The 27,419-nt window shown below is 42.8% G+C and overlaps 1 long non-coding RNA gene across 2 annotated transcripts in view; it reads right to left on the reverse strand.

Annotated features, from left to right (window-relative positions):
* Positions 1-9,570: 9,570 nt before the first annotated feature.
* LOC103887342 overlaps positions 9,571-27,419 on the reverse strand; it is a 32,794-nt gene continuing 14,945 nt past the window's right edge. Inside the window, exons 4-6 of one of the 2 annotated variants that reach the window (XR_002524188.2) lie at positions 22,997-23,162; positions 16,569-17,248; positions 9,571-9,837 (exon numbers count right to left, since the gene is read on the reverse strand). This is a non-coding gene — a long non-coding RNA (uncharacterized LOC103887342). Of the gene's footprint in view, positions 9,838-16,568; positions 17,249-22,996; positions 23,163-27,419 lie in introns of those variants that run through there. The other variant, XR_004177085.1, reaches the window with a different exon arrangement.

Consider the following 27,419-nt stretch of genomic DNA (forward strand, 5'->3'; position numbering starts at 1 on the left):
GATGAGTTATGATCTTACGTAAATTGTTGTATGTATGTATGTTATTGTATACTTAACAAGTATAAGTATGGTATGCTTAAGTATGTTATGGTATACATCCATATCATGGATGAGTTATGGTCTTATGTAAGTATGCTGTATGTTGTTATGTTCACATAAATGATGAGTTATGGTCTTATGTAAGTTGCAGATTTCTAAAATGTAAATTTTAAGGGTAGAAATTTTGTCTTTCTTGTTTACCACTCTCTCTCAGAACAGTTTGTGGTTCAAAGTAGGTGCTCAATGCATTGGCTTATGCATTTAGTGTCTATTGTTTGAGGAACTGGAGATACTGTAAATCAAATAGCCAACAACAGACAATCTCTCTTCACGGAGCTTACATTCTGGTAGGACGAGGCAGAAAATGAACCCGTAAACATATACAGTATGTACAGCGTTTTGGAGAAATAATAAATACAATTTCTATATATTAAATATATAGTATGCAGAGTGTTTCAGAGAAAACTAAAGAAAGGTAAAGGGATTATGGTGATGTGAGATGCATACTGTTTAAATATGGTGGCCAAGGAAAGCCTTACCTGCAAAGTGACATTTCAGAAAATAGCTCAAGCAGGCAGCATTCACTCAGGACCAGGACAAAGGTAAGGAATGAAGACAAAGTGTGACTAATACAAACGTGAGGAGGAAGAAAGCAAACGTAGAATGGATAGCTAATCTCTTTCTTATTACAGGAGTCCACCTTCAACTGGGAATTTATTCTGAGCTAAGTGGCAGAAATATAATTTGGATTTTCTGATTCACCTCTTTCCCTCAACCATCCCTGTTACTGACCAAGGAAGGAAAGGATGTTGGGAAGCCCTCTCAGCCCTCTGTGGAATGGCTAGACCTCAGTCACAAAATAGGAACAAAAAGTAACCACCTCTCTAAACCAAGGAATTTTAATGAAATAACTCCCAAAAGGTTAGGACCTTCTGTTGTCTGTTCATTTCAGAAGAGGCAGGATAGAGAGGATTTATTCATTCTTTCAATACATTCCTGTTGAGCATCTTGCATGTACCATAAGCTGTACAACGTCTAGGGGATACAGTTGTGCGCATAGCAGATAAGGGTCTGTCTTCCCTGCATCAAGCTTTCAGCTTAGTGATTAATGCTGGAGGGTTACACACTAGATTTACACCACAGAAATGGGCAAACCCTCCAAATCAGAGCTTCATTTATTATTTGTTGATTTTCCAGGCTTAAAATGATGGAGAAAATGTTAATCCTACACACACAACACAAAAATGTGTGTGTAGCTGCTACGTTGCAAATAGCACAGAAGCATGAGGCAGTATTCTAGTATTCACAAATTATTACCTGAGAGGGTAAGAACATCAAAGGGAGAGAAATGGCAGAATAGGAGGCAGGAGTTCTCTGCATCTCCCACTTTGATGGACAGAGCAGTGTGTGGAGACCTACATCTTGAACTTTTGCTCCAAGGACTACTGCAGGAACATACCAGGAAAGCTGAGAGAATCCACAGACCCTCTGAAGGAGGTGGATTGCTGCTGCAGCCTCCATGGGACAACTGAGGAACTGTGAGTCTGCTTTCTTTTGGAGCTGGGAGACTTGTATCCTGGGGCAAGTTCTCAGCCCTACTCACTGGCTACCTGGAAATAAACTTGGTGCTGTTGGTGGGGCATGGTTGGAAAGAGAGGAGACTGGCCTTTTGGCTGCAGGCTGTTGAGAGCTGGGTGAGGCCTGTGTGTGGCTGCCTGCTTTCCCTCACTTCTTTGGTGATCTGTGTGATGCAGCAGACACGGCCATAATCCCCCTGGGAACATAACTCCATTGGCCTGGGAACCACATCCCCATCCCCCACAGCAGCCACAGCAAGCCCTACTCAAGGAGAGTCTGAACTCAGACACACTTATTCCTGCCCCCACCTGATGGTCTTTCTCTACCTCTCCTGCTAGGCAAAGACAAAGGACATAATCTCTTGGGAGCTCTAGGGTCCCCTATACTACCACAACTGATGTGCTTTTGAAAGTGCCAAGTCCTGATTGGAGGCCAATACAAAACCAGAACACTTAGCAAAAATACAACCAAGGACCCTCACAGAATCCACTTCACTGCCCTGCTACCTTCACCAGAGTAGGTACTGGTATCCATGCCTTAGAGCCCTGAAGACAGATCAACATCACAGGACTCTTTGCAGACGCTCCCCAGTACCAGCCCAGAGCTCAGTAGCTCTGCTGGGTGGCCAGATCCAAAAGAGAAATAACAATCGCTGCAGTTTGGCTCTCAGAAGCCCCATCCATAAGGGAAAGGGGAGAGCACCACATCAAGGGGGCACTCTGTGGGACAAAATAATCTGAAGTCCCAGATCTTCCCCCTTTGATATAGTCTACCCAAATGAGAAGGAACCAGGAAAACAATTCTGGTAATATGGCAAAACAAGATTCTTTAACACCCCGAAAGATCACACTAGCTCACCAGCAGTGGATCCAAACCATCATGAAATATCTGAATTGCCAGAAAAAGAATTCAGAAGGTCAATTATTAAGCCAATCAAAAAGGCACCAGAGAAAAGTGAAGTCAAACTTAAAGAAATTTTAAAAATGATACAGGATATGCATGGGAATATCTCCAGTGTAACAGATAGCATAAATTTAAAAAATCACAACTTCTGGAAAGCAAGGACACACTTAAAGAAATGCAAAAATCATTGGAAAGTCTTAGCAATAGAATGGAACAAGTAGAAGAAAGAACTTCAGAACTCGAAGACAAGGCTTTTGAATTAATCCAATCCAACAAAGACAAAGAAAAAATAATTTTAAACAATGAACAAAGCCTCCATAAGTTTGACATTATGTTAAACAACCAAAAACCAAAAACCTAAGAATTGGTGTTCCCTAGGAAGAAGAAAAATCTAAAAGTTTGGAAAACATATTTGAGAGAAAAATTGAGGAAAACTTCCCCGGCCTTGCTGGAGATCTAGACATCCAATATAGGAGAAGCTCAAACAATGCCTGGGAAATTCATCACAAAAAGATCATCGCCTAGGCATACGGTCATCAGGTTATCTAAGGTCAAGAGAAATGAAAAAGTCTTAAGAACTGTGAGGCAAAAGCATCAGGAACCCATGAAGGAAAACCTGTCAGATTAACAGCAGATTTCTCAGGAGAAATCTTACAAGCTAGAAGGGATTGGGGTCCTATCTTTAGCCTCCTTAAACAAAACAAGTATCAGCCAATAATTTTGTATCCAGCAAAACTACGCTTCATAAAGAAAAGATAGTCTTTTTCAGACAAACAAATGCTGAGAGAATTCGCCACTACCAAGCCAGCACTACAAGAACTACTAAAAGGAGCTCTGAATCTTGAAACAAATTCTTGAAATTCACCAAAATAGAATCTCCTTAAAGCATAAATCTCACAGGACCTATAAAAAACACAATGAAAAAAAAAAGAAAAAAAGAAACAGGGTATTCAGGCAACAAATAGCACAGTGAATAGAATAGTACCTCACATCTCAATACTAACATTGAATGTAAATGATCTAAATGCTCTACTTAAAAGATACAGAATGGCAGAATGGGTAAGAACTCACTAACCAAGTATCTGCTGTCTTCAAGAGACTCACCTGACACATAAGGACTCACATAAACTCAAGGTAAATGGGTGGAAAAAGACATGCTGTGCAAATGGACACCAAAATCGACCAGGAGTAGCTATTCTTAGACAAATCTTAAAGGAACAGCAGTTAAAAAAGACAAAGAGGGACATTATATAATGATGAAAGGACTAGTCCAACAGGAAAACATCACAATCCTAAATTCATATGCGCCTAACACTGCAGCTCCAAAATTTATAAAACAATTAGTATCAGACCTAAGAAATGAGATAGGCAGCAACACAGTAATAGTGGGGGACTTTAATACTCCACTGACAGCACTGGACAGTCATCATGACAGAAATTCAACACAGAAACAATGGACTTAAACTATACCCTACAACAAATGAACTAAACAGATATTTACAGAATATTCTACCCAACAACTGCAGAATATGCTTTCCATTCAGCACATGAAACATTCTCCAAGATAGAACATATGATAGGCCACAAAACAAGTCGCAACACATTTTTAAAAATTGAAATTATATCAGGTACTTTCTCAGACCACAGTAGAACAAAACTGGAAAGCAACTCCAAAAGACACCCTCAAAACTGTGCAAATACGTGGAAATTAACCTGCTCCTGAACAATTGTTGGGTCAAAAATGAAATCCAGATGGAAATTAAAAAATTCTTTGAACTGAATAGTGACATAACCTATTAAAACTTCTGGGATACAGCAAAATAAGTGCTAAGAGGAAAGTTCATAGCATTAAATGCCTACATCAGAAAGTCTCAAAGAGCACAAATGAACAATCTAAGGTGACACCTCACGGAACTAGACAAATAAAAATCAAACTGAAACCCAGCAGAAGAAAAGAAATAACCAAGATCAGAGCAGAACTAAATGAAATTGAAACAAACAAAAAAAAAAATACAAAAGATGAATGAAACAAAAAGCTGGTTCTTTGAAAAGATAAATAAAACTGATAGACCATTAGTGAGATTAACCAAGAAAAGAGAGAAGATCCAAATAAGCTCAATTAGAAATGAAATGGGTGATATTATAACTGATACCACAGAAATACCAAAGATCATTCAAGGCTACTATGAACGTTTGCCTTTATGTGCATAAACTAGAAAACCTAGAGGAGATGGATAAATTACTGGAAATATGCAACCCTCCTAGATTAAACCAGGAAGAAACAAACTCTGAACAGACCAACAAGCAGTGAGATTGAAATGGTAATTAAAAAGTTGCCAATAGAAAAAAGCTCAGGACCAGACAGATTCACAGCTGAATTCTATCAGACATTCAAAGAAGAACTGGTACCAATCCTACTGACGCTATTTCAAAAGATACAGAAAGAGAGAACCCTCCCTAAATCTATGAAGCCAGTATCACCCTAATACCAAAAACAGGGAAAGACATAACAAAGAAAGAAAACTACAGACCAATATCCCTGATGAACATAAATGGAAAAAATCTTAACAAAATACTAGCTACCAGAATACAACAGCACATCAAAAAGATAATCTACCATGATCAAGTGGGTTTCATACCAGGGATACAGGGATGGTTTAACATCCACAATAAATGTGATACACCACACAAACAGAATTAAAAACAAAAATCACATCATCATCTCTGTCAGATGCAGAAAAAGCATTTGAAAAAATCATTTGACAAAATCCAGCATCCCTTTATGATTAAAACCCTCAGCAAAACTGGCATAGAAGGGACATACTTTAAGGTTATAAAAGCCATCCATGACAAACCAACAGTCAGCATTATACTCAGTTGGGAAAAGTTGAAAGCAACCCCCTGAGAATTGGAACAAGACACAGATGCCCACTCTCACCACTTGGTACTGGAAGTCCTAGCCAGAGCAATCAAATAGAAAGAAATAAAGGGCATCCAAATTGGTTAAGAGGAAGTCAAAATGTCACTGTTTGCTTATGACATGATTGTATACCTAGAAAACCCCAAAGACTCATCCAAAAAGCTCCTAGAACTGGTAAATGAATTCAGCAAAGTTTCAGGATACATTATTAATGTGCACAAATCAGTAGCTCTGCTATACACCAACAGTAACCAAGTCGAGAATGAAATCAAGAACTCAACCCCTTTTACAATAGCTGCAACAACAATAAAAATACTTAGGGGAATATACTTAATCAAGGACATCAATGACCTTTATAAGGAAAACTACAGAACACTGCTGAAAGAAATCACAGATGATACAAACAAATGGAAACACATCCCATGCTCATGGATGGGTAGAGTCAATATTGTGAAAATGACCATACTGCCAAAAGCGATTTACAAATTCAATGTAATTCTTATCAAAATACCACCAGCTTTCTTAGCAGAACTAGAAAAAAACAATCCTAACATTCATATGGAACCAAAAAAGAGCCCACATGGCCAAAGCAAGACTAAGCAAAAAACAAAAAATACCCACCAGATCTGGAGGTATTACATTACCCAACTTTATGCTATAAGGCCATAATCACCAAAACGCCATAGTACTGATATAAAAATAGGAATATAGAACAGTGGAACAGAATAGAGAACACAGATATAAAGCCAAATACAGTCAACTGATCTCTGACAAAGCAAATCAAAACATAAAGTGGGAAAAGGATACCCTATTCAACAAATGGTGCTGGGATAATTGGCAAGCCACATGTAGAATGAAACTGGATTCTCATCTCTCACCCTATACAAGAATCAACTCGAGATAAATCAAAGACTAAATCTAAGACCCAAAACCATAATATTCTAGAAGATAACACTGGAAAATCCCTTCTAGAAATTAGCTTAGGCAAAGACTTCATGACCAAGAACCCAAAAGGAAATACAACAAGAACAAAGATAAATAGATGGGACTTAATTAAACTGCAAAACTTCTGCACAGTGAAAGACATAATCAGCAAAATAAACAGACAACTCACAGAGTGGGAGAAAATCTTCACAATCTATGCATCTGACAAAAGGACTAATGCCCAGAATTTACAAGGAACTCAAATCAGCAAGAACAAAACAATCCCATCAAAAAGTGGGCTGAGGATATGAATAGACAATTCTCAAAAGATCTACAAATGGCTGACATGAAAAAATGCTCAACGTCACTAATGATGAGGGAAATGCAAATCAAAACCACAATGAGATACCACCTCACTCCTGCAAGAATGGCCATAATTTTAAAAATACATGTTGGAGTAGATGTGGTGAAAAGCGAACACTTTTACATTGTTGGTGGAATGTAAACTAGTACAATGTCTATGGGAAACAGCGTGGAGATTCCTTAGAGAACTAAAAGTAAATATACCATTTGATTCAGCAATCCCACTCCTGGGTATCTACCCAGAGGAAAAGAAGTCAATACACAAAAAAGATACTTGCACATGCATATTCATAGCAACACAATTCACACTTGCAAAAATATGGAACTAGCCCAAATACCCATCAATGAGTGCATAAAGTAAATGTGGTCCATATGTATATGTATGTGTGTGGGAGGGGGGCCATCTACCATGGCCTAATACACACACACACACACACACACACACATCATGGACTACTACTCAGCTCTAAAAAGGAATGAAATAATGACGTTCACAGCTAACTGGATGGAATTGGAAACCATTATTCTAAGTGAAGTAACTCAGGAATAGAAAACCAAACATGGTATGTTCTCACTCATACATGGGAGCTAAGCTATCAGGATGCAAAAACATAAGAACGATACAATGGGCTTTGCTGACTTGGGGGTAAAGGGTGGGAAGTGGGTGAGGGATAAAAGACTACACATTGGGTACAGTGTACACTGCTCGGGTGATGGGTGCACCAGAATCTCAGAAATCGCCACTGAAGAACTTATTCATGTAACTGACCTCTACCCCTTCCCCCAAAACCACTGAAATTAATAAAAGTTATTACCTAAATCAGCAAAGTAGCCACTCATATCATTGACAAATGAGTGAAATTCGTATATCCATTTCCTTTGTTGTTTTACTTTCTTTTTTCACTCATTAAGCTGAAGGAAAACATCAACCAACATTTATGTCAAAACTATGCTCCCTTGTCATTCACACAGCATGGCCACAGATACAGGTATTCATCAAAAGGCAACATTCTGAACAATCAGTTGGCTCACATTAGAATCCATTGTTTTTTCTGTCCACAGCATCACCATGATCTTGAAATCAAAAGATAGAAGGGCAAATGCTCTACATTGCTTGTTGGTTTGTAACCAACATCTACCACGGCCCTGCTTGTTGGTTTGTAACCAAACATCTACCATGGCCCAAGGTGAGTAATGGCAGTGGCTGAATATGCAGCAGGGTTAGCAACATTGGGTAAACTGACCAGGATCAACTGTAGAAAGTTTGGGGGACACAGCTGTTTGTATAGCAGATACACACATCCCCACATCAAGCTTCCAGCTTACTGATTAATGCTAGAGGCTTACACACTGACATTTACACCACGGAAACAGGCAAACCCTCCAAATCAGAGCTGGATTTTTAAAATTAAATTTTTTTTTTGAGATGGAGTCTGTCACCCAGGCTGGAGTGCAGTGGCATGATCTCTGCTCACTGTAACTTCTACCTCCTAGGTTCAAGCGATTCTCCTGACTCAGCCTCCCTAGTAGGTGGGACTACAGGCATGCGTCACGATGCATGGCTAATTTTTGTATTTTTAGTAGAAACAGGGTTTTGCCATGTTGGCCAGGCTGGTTTCAAACTCCTGATCTCAAGTGATCCACCTGCCTTGGCTTTCCAAAGTGCTGGGATTACAGGCATGAGCCACCGTGCCTGGCCCAGAGCTTAATTATTTGATTTTTTGAGGCTTGAGAGAGTGATGGAGAAAGTGTTAATCATGCCAATTAAACTGAAAACAAATTTTTTTTCCAACTTGCATCTGAGAAGGTACCTCTACTGAGCCTCCATTGTGCAGGTTTATTCCTGGCTCCTGACTGTGAGTTCTATTGCGCTGAATTGTTCTCTCCTTCTGTTTGCATAAGGCTACCATTGGGCTACTGATGGGTGAGGCAACAAGTTACCTCTAAGGATCAAGTCAGCACTCATAAAACAGTGTTACCTCTGTGAGAAACAGGGCTCACCTAGGGCACTAATCCACAACCCAGGCTACTAACTGGCTCTTTAATGCATATTCATACCCAAATGTTAGATAAAGAGCTGAAACAGCAGCTCTACTTTTGTGGGTTGAGCCTTTGCATCTGAGCATCCCTTCCTCAACATTTTCCTGCAAACTCCAGCCATAAATGGCATACCATATAAAGGGCAAGAAAGTTTATATTCTGTAACAGTCTAGGAATTCACTCCTTTGAGGAAGTATCTCTACTTTACATCAGAATGTGCCAATGTGACCAAATGAATGGGTTTCCGAATAACTATGGATAAAATATGTTTTCGAATGACCAGGACACTCAGCATATGCTTGTTTTCAGTGCTTGCTAATTCTGGGCTTTGTAGATTTAGGCAAGTGATGCCAAGTACCTATTGAATGTGTGAGATAACAGTGAAGGAGGAGGAAGTAGAGTTATTCTTCAGAGTCCCTGGAACTGGATCAGCTCCTGGCTCAGAGGACCAAGGACACAAAGATTTGTGGCGTCATGGATTAGATGGCAAAGCTGGATTTGGGATTCTCAATTACGTAAACGATCTGTCTAGCAAAGCATTTAACCTGTTTTACTAAGTGCAAGCAAGCATTTTCCTTTAGCAATTTATTCATGAGCTAAAACATTAAGTGGCAGAAGACCACTGAATGTACTTTGGGTCATTGTTTAACTAAAACAAAGTTATATATATATACACACACACAGGTTTATTCATGCACACGTATATTGAAATGTCATATATATTTACATGCTCGCAAATATAGAGAGATGCATGACTCATAGGATGCTCCTATGGTTGGGATCTAATCAGGAATCAGAAACCATTTGAGTTTTTAAAAAAGGAGTTTAATGCATAAAGTGAGGTGCCCAAGTATAGAACTATGGAGGAAGTAAACAGAGGATGGTAAGATGAGCCAGAAATGGGCAACATTGGTGAACAAGAGGGACAGAGGGACGGAGATGGGATTACTGGAGACTGGAGTCAGGAAAAGGATGTGATGAGCTTCTCCTCCATTCCTCCTTCTCCACTTGGTGTTTCTACTTCTCTTGTCTTCCTGTAGGCATCTTTCAGTATTTCAAACCATGAGATACTGAGAAAGGAGAAGACAGACGGTTGGGAGAGACAGTTTTGACCTGACTGGTCACCTGATAGAAGCCAGAACCATCAGGAAACCCCAGTGACTGTCCTGGAGGCCATCCACAGCAGAGGGTTGGGGGGGATATCTCCTGGATTCTTCCCCTCAGTCTCCCTCAAAGAGGCCCCCAGACACGGGAACCTGGGAAGGAACCTGGGAAGCAGCCTCCCAGAACCAGCCTCTTTGTTTTCCCTCCTGTGTTTACCTTTGAGAGATGAGGTCTTGTTCTGTTGCCCAGGCTGGAGTGCAGTGGAGTGATAATGGGTCACTGCAGCCTCAGACTCCTGGCTCAAGAGATCCTCCCACCTCAGCCTCCCAAGGAGCTGGGACTACAGGCATGTGCCAACATGCCCAGCTAATTTTTTTTATTTTTGTAGCGACAGACAGGGGTCTTGCTATGTTGCCCAGGCTGGTCTCAAGCAATTCTCCCACCTTGGTCTCCCAAAGCACTAGTATTACAAAGCATGAGTCACTGCGCCCAGCCCTCATTAGCTTTCTATCTGTGTAACAGGTTACTACAAATGTCGAGGCTTAGAACACATTACTACGTCCTATTTCCCTGGGAAGTCAGGCCTGGGTTAGCAGGCCTCCCCTACTCAGATGCTGTTATGTTGAAATCAATGTGCTGGGCAGGCTGGGCAGCTTTGCTCTTCTTACACACTTTGCTCTTCTTTCATGCTGTTGGCAGGATTAATCCTCCTGTGGTCATAGGACTGAGTTTCCTGCTGACTTTGGGGTCTAGAGAAGCCTCAAGAGGCCATAAACAGATTCTAGGCACATGGCCCTCCCACAGCACAGAAGCTCACATCTTCAAAGCCTGCAAGAGGTTCTCCCTCCCCAGTCTACTTAGAGTCTGACACAACGTAATCAAGGGGGTGACTCTCCCATCATTTTCAGAAAGCCTGCCCATACCAAGGGCAGGATATTATAGAGTACCTTAGGGGTTGGGGATTTTGGAGAGTTAACTTAGAATTCAGCTACCACAGCCCAAGATTCTGTGAGAGAAGACAGTAACAAATGGATCCGGGGGCAACCAGGCCCAAAACCAACAGACACAAAACCAAAGCAACTTCATTTCCCTTTTATGTAAATTTCCTCAGTGGGGCTGCTTAATTTCTTACTCTGGACATCACGGTTGTCAGGCTTTGTGCCTTCTCTACTCATGCCTGGGTCATAACACACTGTGCCAGTTTACTGATTGGATGTCGGAGTCAACACTCTTTTTTTTTTTGAGACTGAGTCTCACTTTGTTGCCCAGGCTGGAGTGCAGTGGCTCGATCTTGGCTCACTGCAACCTCTGCCTCCTGGGTTCGAGTGATTTTCCTACCTTAGTCTCCCAAGCAGCTGGGATTACAGGCATGCACCACCATGCCCGGCTAATTCTTGTATTTTTAGTACAAATGGGGTTTCACCATGTTGGCCAGGCTGGTATTGAACTTCTGACCTCAGGTGATCCACCCGCCTTGGCCTCCCAAACTGCTAGGATTACAGGCATGGGTCCCAATGCCTGGCCCGGTGCCAACACTTTAAGTTGATCAAAGTAGACATTTCTCCTCCTTTTCTTAACTCAGGCCCAGGAAGCTGTCCCTTCACATTGTGTGTGGCCATCTCAGGTTGGATTAAGACCATCTTAGGTTGGATTAAGACCATCTTAGACTGGATTAAGACCATCTTAGACTGGATTAAGACCATTTTAGACTGGATTAAGGCTGTGATCAGTTTCTGCTATTTCCCTACTTTGCTCTTCTTTTCCTTTCCATGTTGCTCAGTGCAGTTTCCAACACCTCCACAAAGGGGGCAGAGAGAAATGAGAAGCCTCAAAGAGGGGCATGGAGGGTAGGGCAGGAAACTTATCTGACCAGTGCTGTCAAAGCTTGGCTTCATGCTTTCTGGGCCTGGCAGATGTTTAATGCTTCCTTTCTCTTGTAGACATGTGTATGGGTTTCTTGGAGATGTTTCCAGGGTTGGGCATCTCCTACCCACAGTTCCCCTGTATTTGTCTGTTTTCACACTGCTATAAAGAACTACCTGAGGCCAGGCACCATGGCTCACGCCTGTAATCCCAGCACTTTGAGGGGCTAAGGTAGATCACTTGAGGCCAGGAGTCTGAGACCAATCTGGCCAACATGGCAAAACCTTGTATCTACTGAAAATACAAAAGTTAGCTGGGTGTGGTGGCGAGTGCCTGTAATCCCAGATCGCTGAGGCACAAGAGTCACTTAAACCTGGAAGGGGAAGGTTGCAGTGAGCTGAGACTAGGTAATTTATAAAGAGTTTTAATTGGGTCACAGTTCTGCATGACTGGGGAGACCTCAGGAAACTTACAATCACGGCAGAAGGCAAAGGGGAAGCAAGGTACATCTTACATGGCAGCAGGGCACAGTGAGTGCAAAAGTACAAGTGCCACACTTTTAAACCATCAGATTTCATGAGATCCCACCATCACAAGAACACCAAGGAGGAAACTTCCCCCAGGATTCCAATCACCTCCCACCAGGTCCCTCCCCTGACACATGGGGATTAAAATCTGAGATGAGATTTGGGTGGGACATAGGGCCAAACCCCATCATCCCCTAGTGAGGGAGAATGAATTTCTCTTCCCTCTGGTCTGTAAAAGGCTCCTTTCTCAGCCTCTGTGAATCTGAACTTCGCCGCCATCCTCTTTGCAATGAAGTCCCTTCACATTGTGTGTGGCCATCTTAGACTGGATTAAGACCAGCCCATCAGCACCTTCTCAAACGATCCATTTCCAGTCTGCAAGAAACCTTGGTGCATCCTCTGCTCCAGCAAACTCTCATGGAGGGAGTCCCCAGCTCAACTGTTCCCCCTTCCACTTGCCAGCCTGCCTTCCACTCTCAGGAGTTGGAGTCAGATACGGGGCCACTGGGCCCCACCATGCCACTCTAACTGTGGGGTCCTGATGGAACCCCACTGGGCTTGAAGTGCAGGGCAGAGCCTCTCCATCTGCTCCTAGGGTGGGTGTGGTAGAAGGGGACACCTAGCACCCCGATTGCTCCTTTTAGTCCTTCAATGTGGGTAGGGGCTTAAGAATCTTATACTTCTTTTTGGTTTTCTCTTAAAAACTTGCAGCTTGGCTTGGCTTGGCACTCAGCTAAGGAATATCATCTATTTTATCTCAGTGCATCAGTTGAAATTTATTTTTTCCAGATGGGGAATGTTAGAACTAAGGGAATCTCCTGATTGCATGAAGAGAACATGCCCACATCTTGAGGGAAAGGGATGGATCTTCCAGCCTCTATTTTTTCTCCTATAATGAAGCTGTCCCAGATACAGCCCTAGGGATATCACTTGACTTTAGAGACTAAAATCCAAGACCACACTCAACAACTTTCCCACCTATGCAGGAATTCTAATAAACTTAGTAACTTGGACAACTGTCTGTGAGCATTATCAAAACCATGTTTCATCAGCAAGCTGTCATAAGCAACTTTGACTTACAGCTCAAAAAAAAAAAAATCAACTTCATTTTCCCTGCAGCATTCATGTTATGCCTTGGTGTTTCAAAGATTTCTCATGTCTCAACATTGAAACATCCATCTTGGCTAATGGCAAAATTATACCCACGGGGTTTTACAAAAGACAAAAATTTGTCCTCATTTTCTATCAGAGTATCTCCTAGAATGTTTCAGTCCAGTATCTTTGAAATACCATGTTTCATCAACTGTATTTATCCCTATGTTGCTGGCAGACCCCTTACGGTTTATCTTCTTGTCTTGCTGATACAATGGCACATGAAGGCATTTTGTATGTCACTAATTAAGAGGGAAATAGCAAAGTTGTATCAGGAGAAGAGAAACAAGTTGTTCACAGAAGAAATCAAAAAGCCCTACGTAAACTGCACTTACTAAGTGGTTGTCATACAATACATGATTTGTTAACCTAGGCACAAATCTCCCTTTCCAAACTTGGATTCTGCCATTGTCCTATACATTTCTTGTCACTCACATTTCATATTTTCTGCAAATATCAATTTTCAGAGTTCCCCAGTTATGAACACATTTCTCTCTGCTTGGAATGGCTTTCTCCCTTGTGGCCTGATATCCAGGGATTAATTCAAATGTCTGTTTCTCATATTCAGGCAGAATTGGTTTTTCTATTCCTTGTAATCCCCTAGAACAGAGGTTGACAAACTACAGTCCTGTGGGTCAAATCCAGCCTACCACCTGTTTTTATAAAGTTTTATTGGAATACAGCCACCTTATTCACTTACATATTGTTTGTGGTTGCTTTCTTACTAGTATGTAGAGTTACGTGGTTGCATCAGGGACTGTTTGGCCCACAAAGCCTAAATATTAATTATGTGGCACTTGACAGGAGAAAACTGCTGACACCTGCTGTATTAGTTCTTTCTGGCATTGCTATAAAGAAATACCTGAGACTGGTAATTTACAAAGAAAAGAGGTTTAGCAGGGACATAGATGAAGCTGGAAACCATCATCCTTAGCAAACTAACAAAGGAACAGAAAATCACACATCATATGTTCTCACTCATAAGTGGGAGTTGAACAATGAGAACACATGGACACAGGGAGGGGAACATCACACACTGGGGCCTATTGGGGTGGGTGGCGGGAAGGGGAGGGAGAGCATTAGGACAAATACCTAATGCATGCAGGGCTTAAAATCTAGATGATGGGGTTGATAGGTGCAGCAAACCACCGTGGCATATATATACCTGTGTAACAAACCTACATGTTCAGCACATGTATCCCAGAACTTAATGTAAAATAAAAAAAGAAATAAGAGAGGTTTAATTGGCTCACAGCTCCACAGGCTGTATGGGAAGCATGATGTTGCCATCTGCTCAGCTTCTGGGGAGGCCTCAGGAAACTTACAATCACTGTGGAAGGCAAAGGAGGAGCAGGCAGGTCACATGGCTAGAGCAGCAACAATGGAAGTAGGAGGGAGGTACCACACACGTTTAAACGACCACATTGAGAGAACTCACCATCACAAGGACAGCAGCAAAGGGACGGTGCTAAACCATTCACGAGAAATCCAATCACCTCCCACCACGCCCCACCTCCAACACTGGAGACTACATTTCAACATGAGATCTGGGCAGGGACACACATCCAAATGATATCACCTGCCCTAACACATTGCATATGTACAATAGGACCCTTGTCATCCTGGATGGAAATTGTTTGCTAACTTACAAGTTCACTCCCCTCCCCGCCCTCAACAGTGATAGTCCTTCAATGTACACACCATGAAAAACAAGGTGTCTGAAAGTTTCAAGTTTTAGCTCTGCCACTTAGGAGTTGTGTGGCCTTGAAAAAACTACGTAATCTGTCTGGGCTGCTGGTTTCTCACTTGCAAAATAGGGATAATAATAACCGCAAAGGTTTACTGTGAGGATTAAATGAGATACACCAAAAGTGCTTCAAATACTGTCTGGAACAACAACAAAAAAATGTTAGTGATAAGTAATCTTTTTATCCCACATACCATGGGAAGTAGCCCACACTAGTAGAGTGCCTGAAATCTAGTGTCTTCTCCATAAAGTTTCCTGCATTTGTTGGCAGAGTGAATGAAAAGAAAAAAGATATAAATATTCCTGGAAGATTAAAATAATGGAAAATATCCAAAGTCATAGACTGATTCCATGCACAAAGCAGAAGCTTGACTCAACATAAAGGAGGTACAATAAAGCAAAGACGTAAAAATCTTCATAGAAGCATGTCTTACTCCATTTGCATTGCTGTAAAGAAGTACCTGAGGCGGGGTAATTTATAAAGAAAAGAGGTTTATTTGGCTCATGCTTCTTCAAGCTGTGCAAGCACGGTGCCAGCATCTGTTTGGCTTCTGGTGAGGGTTCAGGAAGCTTAGTGGTAGATGAAGGGGGAGCAGGCATGTCACATGGCAAGAGTGGGAGCAAGAGAGAAGCCAGGCTCTTTTAAAGCACCGGTTATTGTGTGAACTAACAGAGTAAAAACTCGCTCATTACCATGAGGAGGGCATCAAGCCATTCATGAGGAATCCACCCCCCCCAGACCCAAACACCTCCCACTAGCCCCACCTCCAACACTGGCGATCACATTTCAACATGAGATTTGGAGGGGACGCATAACCAAATCATTTCAAAGGAGAAAAACTGGAAAGCTTTGTTAAATAGAAATCCTCCTTGTGTTACATGGTTAGTTTGTGTCAGACGGAAATCACAGAAATGTAGTAGGAAAGTCTACCCTCCACCACCCCCCTGCTATTCTTTTGAGTTTCAAAGAAGGAAGACAAGACACCAACGTAATCCTCACCTGCAGTTCATGCTAAGCGAGGAGCCTCCCTAAATCCTTATGTACCGTGACATTTTTTTTTGAGACAGAGCCTCACTCTGTCACTAGGCTGAAGTGCAGTGGCATGATCTCAGCTCACTGCAACCTCCACCTCCCAGGTTCAAACGATTCTTCTGCTTCAGCCTTGTGAGTAGCTGGGACTACAGGCGCGTGCCACCATGCCAGCTCATTTTTGTATTTTTAGTAGAGACGGGGTTTCACCATGTTGGCCAGGATGGTCTCGATCTCTTGACCTCGTGATCCGCCCACCCCAGCCTCCCCCCATGACTAGTGAATTAACCAAATGCATGTTATACAAGAAATACCCATAACTTGGCCCCAAAATGGGACTAGATACTCCTCCACCTTGTGCTATACCCAGGGCCTCACCTGTCCATCTCTTTCCTAAGTCTGCAGGTTCCTATGGTCTTAATTCTGCAGCCTCTCTGCAGAACCCCAAGCCGTAGTGCTGTAGCTCTGTCACTGCTAAGGGGGAACTGTGCTCATTTGCCATGATTAGAAGATCTTTGAAGGTCTTTGGCAGTTTTTATCAAGGCATAAAAAGCAATTATTGCAATTAATGCAATTTACCATGTGTAACTCTTCCAGAAAAGCTGTTTCAGGGTAGGTCTGCCATCTGTCCCTTTCAGAGTGATAAGCCTTATTATTTAACACTGTCCAGAATCTCAGGGTTTGCATGTAAAACCTCAGGGAGTATCCTCAGATAAATCCACTCCAGCATTCTCTGTTGGGCTCTTCCAGGTCTCAGGTTCATAGACAGTCTTTACCTCCAATAACAAAGGCTTTTTTGTCTGGGTAGGAAGAAGAAAGAATGTGGTCTCGAAATGGACATTTCAGATATTCGTTTCTGCAGAGGGAGCCATCAACCGGCAGAGGGAGCTTACTTTTTGCCGTCAACAACCCTTCCCTTAACACAACACTGATGCTTGAAGATGTAGTCTACCAACATTGCTTCTGACAACCAGGAAATACAGAGGAAACACCATAACTGGCATATGTTGTTGCACGAGCCGAGGGGAATAGAAGAGTTTCTGCCAAAGAGATCCAAGCTAAACAGGAAGGAAAGGAGACAAAATCACGACTTCTAGTTTATATCGGGTGATTTTTCAAACATAAAAAATAATGGACATCTAAGATCAAAGTCTAACTATCAAAGATCAAGTTAAAATCCACCTGCTATTTTTATTCTTTTGAAAAAAAAAAAGCCACCAAATACTTGATTCCTTTTTAGATGGGCGACTAGGGAAATATGAAGTGGTATAACCCACTTTAAAAAGCGTAGTGCCAGCCAAATGGCTGGAAAACTCATACTTTGCTTCTCACCAATCTCCCTCATTCCTCTCTAAAAAATCTGGCTGCAGGGCTGCTAAGTGTATCGTGAAAAGAGAAACAGGGCAGGCTTTCCCTCGTGAAAATAAGATTCACGAAGGCACTGAGAAGCAAACCAGCTTTTCTCCTCGTTCACACATTTGGTAGAAGCTGCCATTTTCCAAGTTTGGCACCTTTTTCCTTTCCAATAACCAAGAAGATTTTATGTATAAAATATTTATATATCTATCAAGTACTGTCTCTATGCTTTTTAATGACTAAATGTTTTTATAATTCTTAAAATCCCAATGCTTTGGTTTGTACACTATCTTTTTTTTCTTTTTTTTTTTTTACTGTGAGCCCTGTAGACCTTGGGTTTATTAAAAGTTGTTGGAAAATAAATCAGGCTCTTCAGGATGATCTTTGGAACCCTCTGTACTTGTTTATCAGGAGACAGGCTGTTCCCTCCTTGCCTACTTTCCGATGAGCCCAAGGGACTGGGGCAATGGTGTCTGAGGTGTAATGACAGCGTGTCCTTCTTCAGTGGAAAGGGCAGGGGTGGGACAGAGAGTTATTTTAATTGTTCCTGAAAACTTTCCATTTTCCTCCAATCGTGAGCCAATGCAGTGCTCTCATTTGCTATTTAAGCTTCCCCCCCCCCAAAAGATACTTCTGTACTAAGGGCTTTTATTTATGTGGTAAGGGAACTAGAGATGTCAGTTTCTTAAAAAGACGGTTTTCTTCACAATGTTTGAACAGCCTGTCTACTGTAACATTTTACATTTGCTATCAGGCATTTGTTGACAAGATAGATATTTAAAAATTACTACTGGGGTTGGGTGCAGTGGCTCATACCTGTAATCCCAGCACTTTGTGAGGCCAAGGCGAGTGGATCACCTGAGGCCAGGAGTTCAAGACCAGCCTGGCCAATGTGGTGAAACCCCGTCTCTACTTAAAAATACAAAAAAAAAAAAAAAAAAAAAAAAAAAAAATTAGCCAAGTGTGGTGGCAGGCACCCGTAATGCCAGCTACTCAGGGAGGCTGAGGTGGAAGAATCGCTTGAACCTGGAAGGTGGAGGTTGCAGTCAGCTGAGATCACGCCACTGCACTCCAGCTTGAGGGACAGAGTGAGACACTGTCTTTTTTTTTTTTTTTTTTAAAAAAAAAAAGGATGTTGCATTTAAGTTATTTGAGTATTTGAAGCTTTCAAATTTTAAGTTATTGAATACTTGAAGTTTTCAAACAAGATTCGGTTTTGCATATCCGATGTGCAGATGAAATTTGCAAAGTTAATAGATATGAAAATAACCAACGAAGAGATTATTGTTGTTCCAGCAATGCCCCGCCTCCCTGCTTTTGTTTTCTTCCCACTCTTATGCCATTTCAGACCGATGAGCTTCGAAGAACACAGGTGATAACTGAGATTCATGTAAACAGAATACGAAAGCAAGGCACCCCATACGGTCACAGACAACTCAGCCATTCCTTCTGCAAGAGCAGCCACTGACTGGACCAGAGGCTTGTCGGGGGGCCCACAGACAGCCCAGAGCCCCTGGGCACAACCCACAGAGTCCCACAAAGTGCCCTAGACAGCCTGGCCGTAAACCTGTCCAATGACCTGACATGGCCTCATACAAAGGACTCTTCCCAAAGTCGCTGTGGTAATGAACTAAACAAAGGAGATGAATTCTCTCTGGAATCAAGGAATACATAAAGGCAGGGTCAGTTAGGACCGACAGGAGAACTGAGAATCAGGGAAACAAGCAGCCGTACTTAGGAGAGAACATATAGACCAGATGATAAAGCCAGCAGAAAGTCTATCTTTGAACACGCCTCACTTCTGAATGGTTTTTGCTCTAGCCCATGTGTGTTTTTATGCTCTACGCCACTTTGCTTAAGTTGCTCAAGGGAGGCTGTGTTCCTTCTTTCCAAATAATCCTAGCATCACAGGTGAGATCCACTGTAAATAACTCAGTTTACTCCCTGCAACAGAGAGTGTTATTCTTAAATATCTCATAAACGTGCTTTTAAACCTGTTGTATTAGTCCGTTTTCACACTGCTATCAACGTACTACCCGAGGCTGGGTAATTTACAAAGGAAAGAGGTTGAATTTACTCACAGTTCCACATGGCTGGGGAGGCCTCGGGAAGCTTACAATCATGACGGACTAGGAAGCAGACACCTTCTTCACAGGGTAGCAGGAGAAAAAAGAAACCCAGGCAAACTGCCATTTATAAAACCATCAGATCTCGTGAGAACTCCTTCACTATAACAAGAACAGCATGGGTGAAACTGCCCGCATGCTCCAATCACCTCAACACCTGGGGATTATAATTGGAGATGAGATTTGGGTGGGGAATACAAAGCCAAACCGTATCACCTGTATAGAATAAAGATAACCACTTTTCATTTTCACTTACTACTCTGTAGACTCAACTTCTGGTAATAGGGTATATTTTTTGCTATATAAACGCTATACACAAGATTAAACAGTTCTCTAGAGAATACAGTTACCTGGTGCCTACCCACCTAGAGAACTAGGTGCCCCTAGAGACTTCTCTAGTGAGAATGGTAAGAAAAAATATATTTATTTGCTTGCAGCTGTTTCTTTTTACTCCAAAAATAAATTTGGAGGCCAGGTGCAGTGGCTAATGCCTGTAATTCCAGCACTTTGGGAAGCTGGGTGGTAGGATCTCTTGAGGCCAGGAGTTTGAGACCATCCTAGGAAACCTACTTCTACTCTACTCAACCTCATCCCTACTAAAACTTCTTTGTAAAAAATTAGCTGGGCATGGTGGCACATACCTGTCATCCCATTACTCAGTAGGCTGAGGCAGGGGGAACACTTGAGCCCAGACGGCCAGGGCTGCAGTGAGCTGTGATTGCACCGCTGCACTCCAGCCTGGGTGACACAGTGAGGCCCTGTCTTGAACTCCTGACCTCAAGCGATCCTCCCACCTCAGACTCCCAAAATGCTGGGATTACAGGTATGAGCCAGCACGCCAGGCCCTCAGCAGGTTTGCCTACACGTCTTCACAGCTGTTATGAGTTTACTAGGGCTGCCATAACAAAGTACCACAGACTGGGGGGCTTAAACACCAAAAATGGATTGTCTCATGGTTCTGGAGGTTGAACCCCATAATTCAAGGTGTTTTCTTGACCAGCAGGGCTGGTTTCTTCCAAGGGCAGTGATGGAAAGACCTGTTCGGGGCCTCTCTGCAGGGCTTGTGCATGTCCATCTTCGGATTTATTCGGTGTCTTCCCTGTATATGCCTGTGTTCCTGTTTCTCCCTTTTATAAAGACACCAGTCATATTGGATTACAGCCCACCCCACTCCAGTGTGACCTCATCTTAATTACATCTCCAGTGACCCGATTTCCAAAGAACTTCACATATTCTGAGATACTGCAGGTTAGGACTTCAGTATAGGAATTTTTTGGGGGGGGGGGGGGGGGAATATAATCCAGCCTGTAACAAAAGCTTTTGTGAACCTGGGTCTTCCAAAATTGTACATCAGACCAAGTCAGTCCCATCTGCCACCTACACTAAGCACTAAGATCCCTTCAGTGAAAGAGTGAACCCTAATGTAAATTATAGAGTTTATAATAATGTGTCAGTATTGATTCCCCAATTGTAAGAAATGTGCCCACTAATGCAAAGATTAACATCTTTAATAATAGGGGAAACTGAGGCAGAGGAACAGGGGAGAAGATACCTGGGAACTCTGTACGCTCTGTTCTATTTTTCTGGAAACCTCAAACCGCTCTTAACAATAGTCTATTAATTTTTTGGGGTTTTTTTTTTTTTTTTTTTTTTTGAGACAGAGTCTCCCTGTGTCACCCAGGCTGGAGTGCAGTGGCGTGATCTCGGCTCACTGCAGCCTCTGCCTCTCGGGTTCAAGCGATTCTCCTGCCTCAGCCTCCTGAGAAGCTGGGATTACAGGTGCACAACACCAAGTCTGGCTAATTTTTGTATTTTTAATAGAGATCGGGTTTCACCACGTTGGCCAGGCTGGTCTGGAACTCCTGACCTCAGGCAATCCGCCCGCCTCAGCCTCCCCAAGTGCTAGGGTTAGAGGCATGAACCACCGTGCCCAGCCCATTTTTTTTAAAAGGAAAAATCCTATGTAAACAGGGAAAAAAAGAGCCCTTTGACTTGCTACAATGACCAGAGCCCCCAGGGACCTTGGGGTGTTGCTCCCTTCCTTCTGTGACCCCTCCTCCTGTTTGCTTCGCTCTGCGCCAGCCATAGGTACCTTCCTTCTGTTTCTAGAGCCGGCCAGTCCTGTTAAAAATCAAGGGCCTTACATGAAGTTGTTCCCCCATCCTGGAATCTTTTTCTCTCCTCAGATTCTCCAGGTCCCAGTTTACCTGTCAGTCCTCCCAGAGGACAATGCCCCAGCTCTCATTTTCCTCACTGAATTTATCATTGCTAGGTTTGATTCCCTCATCTATTACCTGTTTTTTCCTTTTCTGTCTCTGATTCTTGCTCTCATTGGGCCCACTTTGTCTCCACCAACACCTCCTGGTCTAAGCCACCATCTGACAACAACATCCACAGCAACTTCCTTCTCACTGGTTATCAATAAGAAACTAATGAAGACAGGTGGAAGTCCTTGAAGAGGTGTCCAACAATTTTGTTCTTTCACTGCAATCTGAATTTAATGCACAAGGATTTGTTTCCTCCCTATTTTCTCCTTGAACAGTGTTGCTGCAAACACACACACACACACACACACACACACACACACACACACACACACACTTTGAACACCCTTCTTCCCAGAAAGATCTTTGTTTAGCATTTCCGATTGAGCATTTTGGAACTGTTAGGGTAACCACCTGAGTTGATCTCAGCTGGTACAGTTGAGAAAGGTGATCCTGAGAACAGCAAGAATTTATGAGGCAATTTAGAAAGAGATGGATTTAAAAACATTGAGTGTTCCTGGTAGATTTGGGAGCACAGGTGTACTATCTTTGATTTGGAAAGAATTGCAAAGAAATGCTGTCCAACACTGAACATGAGCTGATGTGTAGGAGCAGCTCCTACATTACTGTGGAGCAAATGGGCTTTAATACGTAATTGGAGAGGTAGAGGAGGAGGGCAGGGTTTTTATGCTTTGTTTTCTGAAGGAAATCACCCCTATGTCTCCAAATATGATCACAGGGATGAGTGAGTTAATGGTTTTGTTTTGGTTTTTGTTTGATGTTTGTTTTGTTTGGGGTTTTGTTGTTGTTTTTTCAAACAGCAGAAACAAACTCAAACCAGTTTAAGCAAAGAAGTGGGGGTTGACGGCAGGGACTCAGGAGCATCGAGTGGAAAAAAAGAGCAGAGATGGACATTGGCTCCAGGAAGCTCCCAAGCCCACTCCCCTCTGCCCGACTGCCTAGTCCTCTTTCTCTGTGCACTGCCTTCATTGCTCTGTTCCACAAGGTAGGCATCTGCTGCCCCTCTTCCATTGCCTAAATATAAAAATATAAGTCTTACAGCCAGAAGAGGATGCCGTGAGTCTCTTGGTCTCAGTCCAAGTTCCTGGAAGAAGTAATCTGCACGGTACAGTGTCCATCTGTGGTCCAGTCTACTATAGCCAAGATGAGGGGTGTGCAGAGACTCATGGTACAAACACTCCTACTTTCCCTCCGTGCTTTGCACGCTGTGGAGGAGAAATGAAGAGACAGGGAAGTGAGATGATCCTCAGAGAAGGGAGCTGCTGGAAGCTCAATTAATATTCCCCAAGGGCCCCACAGAATGGGCATGTGTGTCATTCATTCATTAAAAATTTACTGAACCACTACTACAAGTGGGCAGAATTTCAGGCCTTAGGGACAACTCTCCCCTTTAGAAGCTGGGATGCTAGCTGGGAATCAAAATATTGCATGCATGAGATTGTCAGGAAACATGTAAATAGGACCTTATTTAGGAAAATATTCACTGAGTGTCTGCCATTGGCAAGATACTGCAGGGTGTTAGGGAGCAAGAGTACTAAGAACTAGCACCCTTCCTCCTTGCCCAAGTTCTACGCCAATTGAGAAATGAGATAAAGCCAATAGAGACCAAAGCACTACATCTATGGCCAACAAAGGCTAGGTTGGATGTTGTAGTTTATAGAGGCAGGCAGATGAGCTTCCTTTTCTAAACCCCAGAATGAGGCAGGGATGGGCAGAGCTGGGCACATACGGACAGGCAGAGCTGGGCGCAAAGAATGGTCTTCCAAAACTCATTCACTGAGCACCTTCTGCCTGCCGGCATTGCTCTAGATAAGGAGACACTGCAGTGAACAAAACTATGTTACTGCCCTTCTGAACTTAATTTCTAGTGAGGGATTATAGACCCCCCTTCAAAAAAAAAAAGTTAGATAGTGGTATATACAGCTGTGTTACTTTGCTTAGGCTGCCATAGCAAAGTAACATGGACTGGGTAACTTGAACAACAGAAGTGAATTTTCTCAGCTGGGCGCAGTGGCTCATGCCTGTAACCCCAGCACTTTCAGAGGCCAAGGTGGGTGGATCCCTTGAGGTCAGAAGTTGGAGACCAACCTGGGCAACACGGCAAAACTCCATCTCTACTAAAACTACTCATGGTACAAACACTCCTACTTTCCCTCTGTGCTTTGCACGCTATGGAGGAGAAATGAAGAGACAGGGAAGTGAGATGATCTCTGGGCATGGTGGCATGAGCCAGTAATCCCAGCTACTGGGGAGGCTGAGGCACAAGAATGACCTGAACCTGGGAGTCGGAGGTTGCAGTGAGCCAAGATTGCACCACTGGGTGACCAGAAGTTCGGGCAACAGATGACACCTGTCTGAAAGAAAGAAGAAAGAAAGAGAGAGAGAGAGAGAGAGAGAGAGAGAGAGAGAGAAATAAAGAAGGAAAGAAAGAAAGAAAGAAAGAAAGAAAGAAAGAAAGAAAGAAAGAAAAGAAAGAAAGAAAGAAAGAAAGGAAGGAAGGAAGGAAGGAAGGAAGGAAGGAAGGAAGGAAGCAGAAGGAAGGAAGGAAGGAAGGAAAGAAGAAAAGAAAGAAAGAAAGAAAGAAAGAAAGAAAGAAAGAAAGAAAGGAAAGAAAGGAAGGAAGGAAGGAAGGAAGGAAGGAAGGAAGGAAGGAAGGAAGGAAGGAAGGAAGGAAGAAAGGAAGGGAAAGAAAGAAATTAATTTTCTCTCAGCTCTGGGGGCTGGAAGTCAGAGATCAAGGTGCCAGCAGGGTTGGGTTCTTCTGAGAGTCACGAGGAAAGGTCTGTTCCAGGGCTCTCTTCCTGGTGTGTAGATAGTCTTCTCATTGCATCTTCACACGGCCTCTCCTCTGTGCATGTGTATGTGTGCTAATCGCCTCTTTCTTATAAGGACACCAGTCATACCAGATCAGGGCCCACAAGAATGACCTCATTTTAATTTAAAGATCACCTCTCTAAAGACCCTATGGTCAACAAAGTCTAGGTTGGAGAATGTAGATTATAGCTGCAGGCAGATGGGCTTCCTTTACTAAACCCTAGAAGGAGGCAGGGATGGGCAGAGCTGGGCACATAGAATGGTGTGCCAAATACAGTCTAAAGACCCTATCTCTTTACTTCCAAGATTGGGCTATAGAAAAATAAGAATAACTAAAATAAAGAATAAAAATAAATAAGAAAAGACCCTCTCACCACCTCACCTCCCTTCTGGAGGCTGTGAGCGTGGGATTGAGGTGTCTGCAGGTTGCTTTCTTGTAAAGTCCCTGTCCCTGGCTTGCAGACGGCCACCTTCTCCCCGTGTCTTCACACGGTTTTCCCTCTGTGCGTGTCTGGGTCCTAATCTCTTCTTCTTAGGAGGGTACCCGTATGACCGTATTTGACCCTAATTACCTCTCTAAAGACCCTTTCTCCAAATACAATCACATCCTGAGCTAACTAGAGGTTGGGACCTCAACATACAAATGTGCGGTGAGGAGGTACAATTCAGCCCATAACATCATAAAGAAAAAGAAAGCAGTGTTACAGGATTTTGGCTGATGGAGCACTATTTCACACAGACTGACCAGGGAAGACATTTCTGAGAAAGTAACATTTGAATAAAAGCTTTCTTTTTAGTCAAGTGCAGTGGCTCACGTCTGTAATCCCCACACTTTGAGAGGCCAAGGTGGGAGGATTGCTTGAGACCAGGAGTTCGAGACCAGCCTGGGCAACATAGCAAGACCCTGTCTCTACAAACAATAACAAATGAATGAATAAATGAATGAATGAATGAAAAGTTTTCTTGTGATGAATAAGTGCCTTGAGACCTGGAGCTCTTGGAGGCATTCTAGATGAGTAGCATAAACAAGAACCTGAGCCTTGACACATGTGAGAAATGTCGTGGAAAGTATGAAAATAGATCTGGGGGTCATAGAAGGTTTTGTTTTGTTTTGTTTTCAGTAGCAACAGAAATGAATGTCCTATGTAGGGTGATATCTAAAGTCATAGCAATAGAAATTACAGTCAGAAGTCAAAGACTAAATAAAGTCATATAGGTAGGTGATAAAGTACAATTAATGAGAAGTTAGGGATTTGGGATTCATCTTCAGACAACTGGGTTGAGAGAGTCCTTTGAAGTTTCAGGGAAATGGGAGGAATCATGAACATGGTCTCACGGGTAGAAGAATCTGAACTCGGTACATAGAATGAATGAGAATTGGGATAAACTAAAAGGCCAGGTGACTGTGCAGGAAGCTATTCTGAGGCCCCGTGTACGTGGTCATAAAGGGCTGCTTTAAATTGCAATTGTAGCAGGAGAAATACAAAATTGGAGATGATTTCAAAGGAAGAATGGACTGAGTCAAAACTGGCATTGAAATCTCTTAGTTACATGAACTAAGTCACAGTCATTAAACTCCCTGGAAATGGTAACCTAGAAAGGAGCTATGCCATATCTACAGCTCATCTGATGCCACAATTAAAATGCACGAGGCACAGCCACACTCAGATTGGAAAATGCTGAACAGGTCTCTGGTCTCAGGAGACTGCAAGTTCCGGGCCATGCTGTGACTGGAATTTTCATCGTTCCTTCTTCTCTCAGGTATATTCACACCTACACCACTTGTTAACAGCTAAATTGTGTCTCTCCCAAATGCATACATCGAAGCCCTAACCCCCAGTACCCGAAAATGTGACTGTGTTTGGAGATAGGGTCTTTAAAGAGGTAATTTAAGTAAAATGAGGTCATATGGGTACCTTCTAAGAAGAGATCAGGACACAGACATGCACAGATGGAAAACCACGTGAAGGAAGACACAGGGAGAAGATGGACATCTACAAGCCCGGGAGATGGGCCTTAGAATAAACCAAGCTGCTGACACCTCGGCCTCACACTTACAGTCTCCAGAATAGCGAGAAAATTAATATCTGGAGTGAAGCCACCCAGCCTGTGATACTTTGTTAAGGCAGCCCAAACAAAAGAATACACCGTTCTGCTCAGTGGCCACTTCTGAGCATGCCGGGGGCTTCCAGGAACCTTTCCTGATCCTCTTTTCCAGTGATTTGGCTCCCGGCCAATACACAGCCTCATTGCTTCCTCTTAAATCCATTTTCTCTTGTTCTGTCCTATAGTAGAGAAAATGAATTCATATCATCCTCATCATACTGCATCATCTAACACATAACCACTGGTCACTTATGGTTATTTCTTTCTTTATTTTAGATGGAGTTTCGCTCTGGTTGCTCAGGCTGGAGTGCAGTAGTGCGACCTTGGCTCATTGCAACCTCCACCTCCGAGGTTCTAGTGATTCTCCTGCCTCAGCCTCCCCAGTAGCTGGGATTATAGGAGTGTGCCACCATGCCCGTCTAATTTTTGCATTTTTAATGGAGACGGGGTTTCACCATGTTGCCCAGACTGGTCTCAAACTCCTGACCTCAAGTGATCCACCCGCCTTGGCCTCCCAAAGTGCTGGGACTACAGGCATGAAC

Source organism: Papio anubis, chromosome 11 (genome assembly GCF_008728515.1).
Source record: "Papio anubis isolate 15944 chromosome 11, Panubis1.0, whole genome shotgun sequence".
Lineage (NCBI taxonomy): Eukaryota > Metazoa > Chordata > Mammalia > Primates > Cercopithecidae > Papio > Papio anubis.